The sequence below is a fragment of the Gymnoscopelus microlampas genome (genome assembly GCF_963454915.1).
Source record: "Gymnoscopelus microlampas genome assembly, chromosome: 1".
NCBI classification, from domain to species: Eukaryota; Metazoa; Chordata; class Actinopteri; order Myctophiformes; family Myctophidae; genus Gymnoscopelus; species Gymnoscopelus microlampas.
The window spans coordinates 57,055,734-57,065,088 of record NC_139962.1 but is presented as its reverse complement, the minus strand read 5'-3'; positions in this window follow the sequence as shown (position 1 = coordinate 57,065,088).

The window sequence follows — 9,355 nt, the reverse complement described above, 5'->3', positions numbered from 1 at the left end:
CCTGACATCAGGAAGTTCATTCCACCACTGTGGGGCCAGAACAGAAAAAAGTCGTGACCGTGTCGATCGACCAGAAGGACCGTCTAGTGTACTGTAGGCCTATATGGTCTCTGTCGGGTGGAAACCTCCCTTATGTACAACACTGTTACTTTTCAGGATTCAAATTAAAAAATAGCAACAGCAGCTTGAGCTCGTAGATATGCTACTGTTGATGCTTTTGTGTGACATTGTAGTATGATCAAGTAGGGCCTTAGTTTACGAAAAAAGTTTATGGAATTTGGAGATAAGAGGTTTCTGCCCGACACAACAGTAATATCCCAGTAGTCAGTAAAGTAAAGCAGGAGTCATTAATCCAAGAACAGAACAGAGTGGAGAGAGGCTTTGTTATGTGGCTTGATGGCTGCTGGCACAAAAGACTGACCAAGTCGCTTTGTATTTTTCAGCTAGCATTCGCATTTATCCTCAAGTTCAGTTATGTTCTCCAGCACTGGACTAGTCGAATCGCGACACGTTGTGAGCTTGTATATCGGCTATTTTAGCTATTTCTAAAATGGGCCTGAAGTGGTCACTTTTTTTTGCCATTCTCTAGTTTCCAGTACTACCGTGTTACACTATAGACGTAGTGTGACCTGCAGAACATTTTCGTAGCCAAGCGTAGCCATCCAAAAGCGGTCTGAGAAAGCGTATCTGATCCACAGGAGGGGGCAGCAAAACATGTAGACTTCAGTTCAAATAGCCTTTTTTCATGTGATAATGTGGCGTCTGAGGTGAAGGCTTATGTGTGACTATTGTCTTGAGGTGATAATGACCACTGGCCGTTGGGAGTTTTGAAGTAACACTTCAACAACAATAGAGTGGTTATTTCATTCAGCGACCATGCGCGCGTGTATACACACGTGCATGTGTGCGTGCGTGTGGGAGGGAATAATTATCGTATGCCCTCCGAAAAAACCTAGAACACACCACTGCTAGTTTCCCACTAAAGATGCCTCTTGTCAGGTGATAAGAAGCGGCTCGCTAGCTCTCATGCATTGAAGGAGGCATGAGCTCGGCTCTAGGCTCTCCCCAGGCTGGCAGAGGGAGTGTAGCGCCCAGGATTACTTAGACAATTGGCACTGGGTGAAAAAAATAGGTTACAAAAATCGTGGGATAAAAATGTAAGAAAAAAAAAAAGATGCCTCTGGTGGAAAGGGGTTCATCAGGATAGCTGCCGCCTTCCTCCTCATCCTCCCCTCCACAACCACCTCCAGATTGTCCAGTTTAACTCCAACCACAGAGCTACAGACAGAGTGTGCAGTTGTCGCTTGACAGGGCACCGCCACCCCCTGCCTCCCAACCTTTTTATCCCCGCGATAAGAGCATCAAACCCAGACTGCACTGTCACAACCAGAACTGGTGGGCATGTCTCAGAGGAAGTGCAAGAGAGAGAAAGAGAGAGAGAGAGAGAGAGAGAGATGGAGATGTTTGGGGGGTAGTAGCGAGGGAGCAGGCGGACAAGAGAACAGGCTGGCAAGTCACTGGAGCCTGGCCGGCACTGCTGACAGCTTATCAGGTTTAAGTATCAGGGGTTCTGTATAGCGAATCACTCTAAGCACACTGACTGACATTATCTCTTATTCCCAGGAGTCTGTTTCTTTAGGATGAGGCGAGGCCTCCACTAACTTACACATTGTACAGCAGCTATAAGGATGCAGCTATATCAGTTGATTTAGTTTTTATTGGAAACTCGAGACCTACTTTCAAAATTAACTTTACCTAGAAAATGTTTTATATTTATTGATATATTTCTATTTTGTCATTTGAATGTATTTATTTTTTTCACCAGTTTTTGTCCCTTTTTTCCCTCACCGGTCTGTCTTTCTCTGCCATAGTATTGAGATGTTATTAAACACATCGGGCCAGTAAGCATGTGCAACTGTACATTTACATCTTTCTTTGTGAAATTGCAGTTCCTTTTCTTCCATCTGCTGTTTTAAGAGGCAATTGCTATCTATTATTTATTATCTATTAGTGCTGTTTTGACAGAGTTAATAACCACTTTCAACCTGCCGTCCCTATTTTAGGCATGTCATTATAGTCAAGATGGTCAGAAATAGCAGATCTACACGCTCACAACACGTCATGATGTGACACGTTTTGAGCTTGTAGACTATTAGGTTATGTTTCACTGTGCGTGTGCAACGGCAAAATAGGTCTCAAGTGGTTAATGCTGGTTCCTTTGTCTGTTTGTGGGGCTTCATTGTGGCAGCCAGTGGGTGCACAGCAGATAGCTGCATTGTGCGCCACATTATACTTAGCAGTGTGTGGGCCCGTTACAGATTGGTTAAAGAGCTGGTGCCATGGTTTTGCACTTTTTCTGTTTTTCATGTTGATAGAACTTCATTAAGCCCCCCTGGTGGTGTTTTTATGGTGTTTTATGTCTTCTCTGACTATTTTGAGTTTCTTCCTGGAGGCTGAAACCTTGAGGGTCAAACGTGCCAATAGAAAAACAGCCATTTAATGACACAGTAAAAATATACCCCCCCCCCTCATTATCATAACACAACAGGTGTGGGCATGAGGAGGAGGAGGGACTAGGACAGGTGGGTGGTGCTAAGGTGGTGGAGGAGGTGCTAAGGTGAGAACCAGGTATACTTAATGAACTGGAGGCGTGCCCACATAAAAACATAATTTTAACACTTTCTGTACACTTTTTTGAAAAAAATCTTCCTCCTAGTATAACCATAATACCTGATGATTATGTTTTTTTGGGGGGGGATCACTGAAAATCACGGCACCCCGTCTTTAACTGTGCTGTGAGTTATAGATTAGAATAAAATACTGTACCATCTTACAAATGTGGCGTACAGCCAACACGATCTCACACAACTTCGTATACATAGAGCACCGAAGTCTGACTTAATTTACACATCCTAGGTTTGTCTACCTGGTTCGCGGTTTTCCACCCCCAGAGACGTATTTAATATCGCGTCAAATAAGAACTGTGTTACAAAAATAAACAAATGACCCCGGCGGTTTTACTCTTATGGATATGAAGCATCAACTGACGGTGAGAAAACGCTAATGTTACTTGCACCGAATTAGTTAAATTTTCGCCAGAAACAGACTGTATCAAATATAAGTGACTGACTATCATAAACGATACAGAACCTCCTCCCTGACAATATCGCCAAGACAGTTTGTTTATTTTTGGACCACAATTCTTATATGAGACGATTCTATGATGACCCAATGTTATTCTCCATAGCGAAATTACTTTACGAACCTGGGGATGAACGAGTGACGTCAGGACTTCTGTACTCTATTGCACAGATGTCATTCCGTGCATAGACACCTAGAAAACCCGAATATCCGTGCATAGCCGCCTCGCATCTCCTCCATTGACTAAACCATTTCGGAGGCGCACAGTCTCAAGCGAACTGGAGCCGATTGCGACGTTCACTTGAGCCTACTCAGCGCCATTTGAGTTATATACCGATAGGCACAGAATCGTACATTATGTTGTGGGGACTGCTCTGCTTCCGGGTTGCAACCCGGTCACGCCCACCGTGGGATTCTCGGCTCATATGCACGGGTTTTCGGGTTTTCGAGGTGTCTATGCACGGAATGACATCTGTGCAATGTATTCTAATTTCTAAATTGTGTGAGATCAGGCTGGTACAGCCGAGGCCGTAAAATCAACTTTGGTTTCAAAATATACATTGCAAACATCAAATTCAATCTACTGTATACAGCAGACCTCATCACGTAACAACAATTAAAACAACATCCACACAGTGTACAGCACAAAACCATTAGAATGCAATTAATGGAGGTTGTTCATTACATGTATCGTACTAGGAACAAAAGTTCCATTAAATCTTCCCGCCGTTCTCAGACGAGCCCTCCATCGGTGTCTCCACCCTGCATCGTCATCCCAGTTCTCCATACATCTGGCCAGCTCGTTTGTACTTTCCGCACCAGCGTCTTTCTTTAGCACATCCACGTAGGTATAGGTGTGGGACGTGACGTCCTACTAAATGACGCCCGTGTGTTGGTTCCCACAGTACAAGCTTTCTTGCAGGAAGTTCTCCGTGTCGATGGCAATGACCGGCTAGGCTCATCGTCCTGACCTGAGTACATTTACTCAACTACTTTTTGGAGGAATTTGTACTTTACTTGAGTATTTACAAATTCCAATACTTTTACTTCTACTCCACTACATCTCAGAGGCAAATATTGTACTTTTACTCCACTACAATTATTTTAAAACTTTAGTTAATAGTTACTTTGTAGATTTTGATTATTATTACAAAACATAACCACTTCAGCCCTATATACATTTCGGTCATTTGAAAATAGCCGATCTACAAGCTCACAATACGTCGCATCACGACGCATTGTTTCAAAATTGTTTCTAATTTCAAAAGATTTTTATACAACTGAAAATGTGTGAAATGGGACATTATGTTTACGTTTGGTACTTTAAGTACATTTTGATGCCAATACTTTTGTACTTTTACTCAAGTAAATTGTCAATTCCGGACTTTTACTTGTAACAGAGTATTTCTACGTTGCATGTAAAGGTAAGTAAAACAATGTAGTACTTCTTTCACCACTGGGAGCTACCCGTACAGACGTTTGTTGGTGATGCGTTCGTCCCTGTTTGATGTTCAGTACCACACAATCCAGTGTAGCGCCCATCCAAGGACTAGAAGATGTTTTGGTTTGTCTGGGGTACTCTGTAGTGTCGCTCTGGGGGAACACATGGTGGAGTTATTTTTTTGTGTCACCAATGATGAACAAAGCTTTCTTATGCACAGCTGTGCTTTGAAGGTCATCCAATGCCATTTGTTGGCAGCTTGCTACCATCTTTCCTGCTGTTTTTGGCGATCCTGCCAGCTTGTTATTAAATGTCCATACCACACAGTGATATAACACAGGGATACAATTGTCCCAAAATGCTATGACTGACCCCAGTCCCCTTCAATTTCCTAATTAAAAACGGTCCTTGACCGTCTTTCTTTCATACAGAATCAACATTGTCTGTGAAACTCAAATTATCTTCCGCACATTTTGGAAGCCAATTACAGGTGGAATGTATAAAACATAATCAGTAGACAGACAGACAGACAGACAGACAGACAGACAGACAGACCTTGATTGATCTCAATTCAGTTGTCATGGTAGTACTGTCGTTATGAAACACAGGACAGATACAGTATAAAAAGAGTAAACAGGTAGTAACGCACATGGATTTGGAATAAAGTACCAGTATATAGCTCTATATTCTGATCGTACTCATTGCCATCAAGTGTTTGTTCAGTAACAGAGATCTCTCCAGCTCTTTTTCAGGATATAGGATATATCCAATCACGACTTCACAAGAGAAAACCCCACAAAGATGTATCAGTTTTAGTTTTATAGTGTTCCGGTTAAATTTGGTCCACTCATTTAAACATTATTTTTTTTGTGTCATCACTTCCAATTTCACTTGTTTGTCCTGTATCCTGTATGAGTTCTCTCTCCTGATTGGATACATTGGTATTGGTAATGTATAGAGCTGGAGACACAGGGAGACTCCCTGTTAATGAACAAATATGCTATAGCAATGATTACTCATATAATATCGTTGCTGTCCGGAAACTCCATTTTGGCGCTTTTGCATTTTTTTCCATAAATCAAGGCCATTGAACACACTTTACGTCTGTGTGTTGGTAAAAAAAAATATTGAACCAATGAAAAGTATTAAAAAGTGCTTCTGACACAACCAGCTAACTCCATTGGATCCTCAAACTTTCTGCTAAACCAGCTAACTCCACCGGAGTTAGCTGGTTTTGCTGACTCCAGGCTCCACCCCCTTTTGACCTCCAACCTCATTGTGAGCTTGGAGATCCATTCAGCTGTTCTTATCAATGATGAGCAAAACCTCCTAACTCCACTTTTGGAGTTAGCTGGTTCCTGCCGGACAGCAGAGATATATAACATCTAATTAATACTTATTTATGAATCAATCAATCACCCCCTCTTTAATTCGGCCAGGTAATATCCACTTTTTAAAGGTTTTTAAATTCCTACACAGGACAGATCGTGACAGAGGATGTCAACCTGGATACAATGATGGTCGTGCCAGCACAAAATGAAAGCCTGGGTGACTATGAGTCTATTCAATAAATGTCTGAAATGCCGTGGCCAAGTTTGTTTTTGCAGCCGAGCTACAGATTACACGGTCAGACCCTCGTCTCACCTGAAGAACCTTTCATCAAACCATCATCATAACCTGATCATTCACAGGAACCAGAGTATTATGTGGCAGTAAAGAGTCATCACAGTCTCGCAACGCTCCTACCTGAAAGTCAGCTCGCACTTTTGTGAGAATTTTAATCTTTCATTACCCTTGGTTAGAATGACTGTTTTTCGCCATCAACTTCTGACATTATCTGTCCCCTGGAGGAGTGTGTTTTCGCAACAAGCTCTTTTTCCAATTCTCTTTATCTATAATTGCAAACAGGCCAAGTCACTGTTTGAATAAATGATCCCACGGGACAGGAAAAAAATAGCATTATCCTCGGAGGAAAATAACAGTTAGCAGGACTTAAAGATTGTCTGGACAGCCAATGATGTTGTTGGGTTATTTAGAAAATAGTTTTACCACTTTCTGGTGCCCCTATTTTGGGCATGAATAGGCAAGAAAACATACATTCATTTATAAAACAAAACCTTCTAAAAATGCAATTTAAAACTTTTTTTAGAAATAGAAGACGACATGTCATAATGCGACACATTGTGAGCCTATTCTCGCTATTTGTCGAACGATGAAGTATATGGGGCTTAAGTAGTTAAAGTAAGCAATTAACCGGCTTACAAAAGTAAAGTTATCAAAGATTTCCCCTCAGCTTTGACAGCATCTATCCTCACAACATCGATACATCTCAAATGTCATACTGTAACAAGGAAACACGTTGTCAAAATTAATCACATTATCGAACCTTCGGGCTCAAGTAAATGTGATGTAACTCATACTGGAGGACATGCTGTTTCAATTCATTCCAACGCCGTTGTTTTTGCAGGTAATGATTCTCACTCATGTGCCGTATCGATAACCCGCCTCCACGGGCGTAATATCCAGCTCAATGAGTGGCTGATCAATACCGCCGCTAGTTGACTGATTAAAATGTATTTGGTTGCCCTCACATATGCCATCCATCATATTTGGGATACAAAAGGTTTCGTGGGTGGTATGTGATAGCTAATCATTCCATTTAAGTGGATTTAAATTAAAAATCTATTTATAGCTTCCAGAAGCCTTACCCTTGGACCCTAATGTATAAACACACTGTATGTTTACAAAACAACGACTATGATCATTTTTCTTTGGTATATACTGTATATGTTTTCTTTTTCTTTTGCCTATAGTCTTTAATCACTTAAACCCTATATCCCTAATTGACCGGGGTCCCCCAAGGCTCTGTACCTGGGTCTCTCCATTTTCCCCCTGTGCAACAAATCTCTTCTCTGTAAATAGCTGATACAAGCCTCATACTGGCAACCTTTGTCCCTGCTAACTGTTTTTGTTTCTTTTTTTTCTTTTCTTCCTAGGACGTTATATTGTTCTATCCTGTTAGCTTATTGATCTGCTATATTCACCAAATCCTATTTTTGTGCCCAGAATAGGGACCCACACTAGAGTTCATGTGGTTAACATGATTCATCGCTCTGCATATAGTTACAGTACTAATATCGGGCCCTTAAAGAACAAGTCCCCTCGGGTTGCTGTGAATACCAGCTTTCGAAGCGGGACACTTCTCTATACTTATTATTAGGCCATCAAATCCAACGTGAAGAGACAAGGCGTTTAATTGCATACCAGGCCATGAAGTTACTTCCGGAAGAACTGAGTTTAGCACTGTGGCTGTGGGCACAAGCTTCTTTGAGTATGCATGTGTGTGTGTGTGTGTGTGTGTGTGTGTGTGTGTGTGTGTGTGTGTGTGTGTGTGTGTGTGTGTGTGTGTGTGTGTGTGTGTGCGTGTGCGTGTGTGCGACACAACGTAATGACCCGGCAGGCTCAGTCCATCTCCATGCCGTAAGACTTCTGAACTAAAAGTGGTATAAACTGTAAAAGGACTACATTTACAGCTATAGATTCCATTCTCACTTTATATTGCCATTTATGATTTTCTTACTACTGTTTTTCAGTATTATATTGCACTTTAGAATGATCACTCTACTGTCATCACTGCAGCCAAATAGGTGCTATTTATATACTGTGTGTGTGTGTGTGTGTGTGTGTGTGTGTGTGTGTGTGTGTGTGTGTGTGTGTGTGTGTGTGTGTGTGTGTGTGTGTGTGTGTGTGTGTGTGTGTGTGTGTGTGTGTGTGTGTGCGCGTGCTCGTGTTCGTGCGTGTGTGCGCGCGCGCGCACGTAGATTGCAATTAAATGTCACACTTGACACCAGTGTGCATTGGGAGATAGTGACTTACACTGTAAACGGAAAATATTCATATAATGTTCAATAGACTTAGAATAACATTTCCATAATAAACGTACAGTTGATTTGGTATGTGTGTAGGTGTGTACAGAGAAAGAATGCAGGTGCAATGCTCGCCATTGGGAAATCTATTGTTCCAAACACTATTGTATAGTTCAGTGGGTCTCAAAGTCCTTGCAGGGGTCCTTTAGGGGCTTCCAGTGTTCGTAGCTAAATGAGTTAATATAGCATCAAAATTCAGTTTAACCAGTTTAACAATTTGTTTTTATTTTCAAAATCTTGTTAAATATGAAACATTTTAAGAACACAAATCTTGTATGGGGGTCCCTAGCACAAAATGTTTTTAGATGGGGGTCCACGGCCAAATACATTATTAATTTGGTGGTCCCATGACATGAAAACGTTTGAGAACGAAGGTTACGTATGTAACCATGGTTATGTGATCGATTGGATCACATTGGAGTGATCCAATATAGCGCTACATAACCACTATATAGTTCCAGCGTTGAACCCCATTCATCAATGTTTATGAAGCACGCTCGATATGTGAACCGCGTGGGAGCGGTGAGGTGAGATCAAAGATCTCGTAACTCTGTCTTTCAAAGGGATTCTGTATTGGGGGTACTCAAAAAACATAAAACACAATAAAAGGCAAAGACCACAGTTCAGATTTGTAGTACTCGAGTGGAGACAGACTTACATGGTACAGTGCGATGTAATGGAACGTCCTGTCTGACTCAACACATGTCCTGTTTCTCTACGGCTTATATACTGAGCTTACAATCTATTCTTGACGTCAAAGCTTCCTCACATGGTCTTACAAGCTAACACAACTCAACTCATGGCAGTAACACATATCATAACTTTAAGTTCTGGTTACAGGTCACCA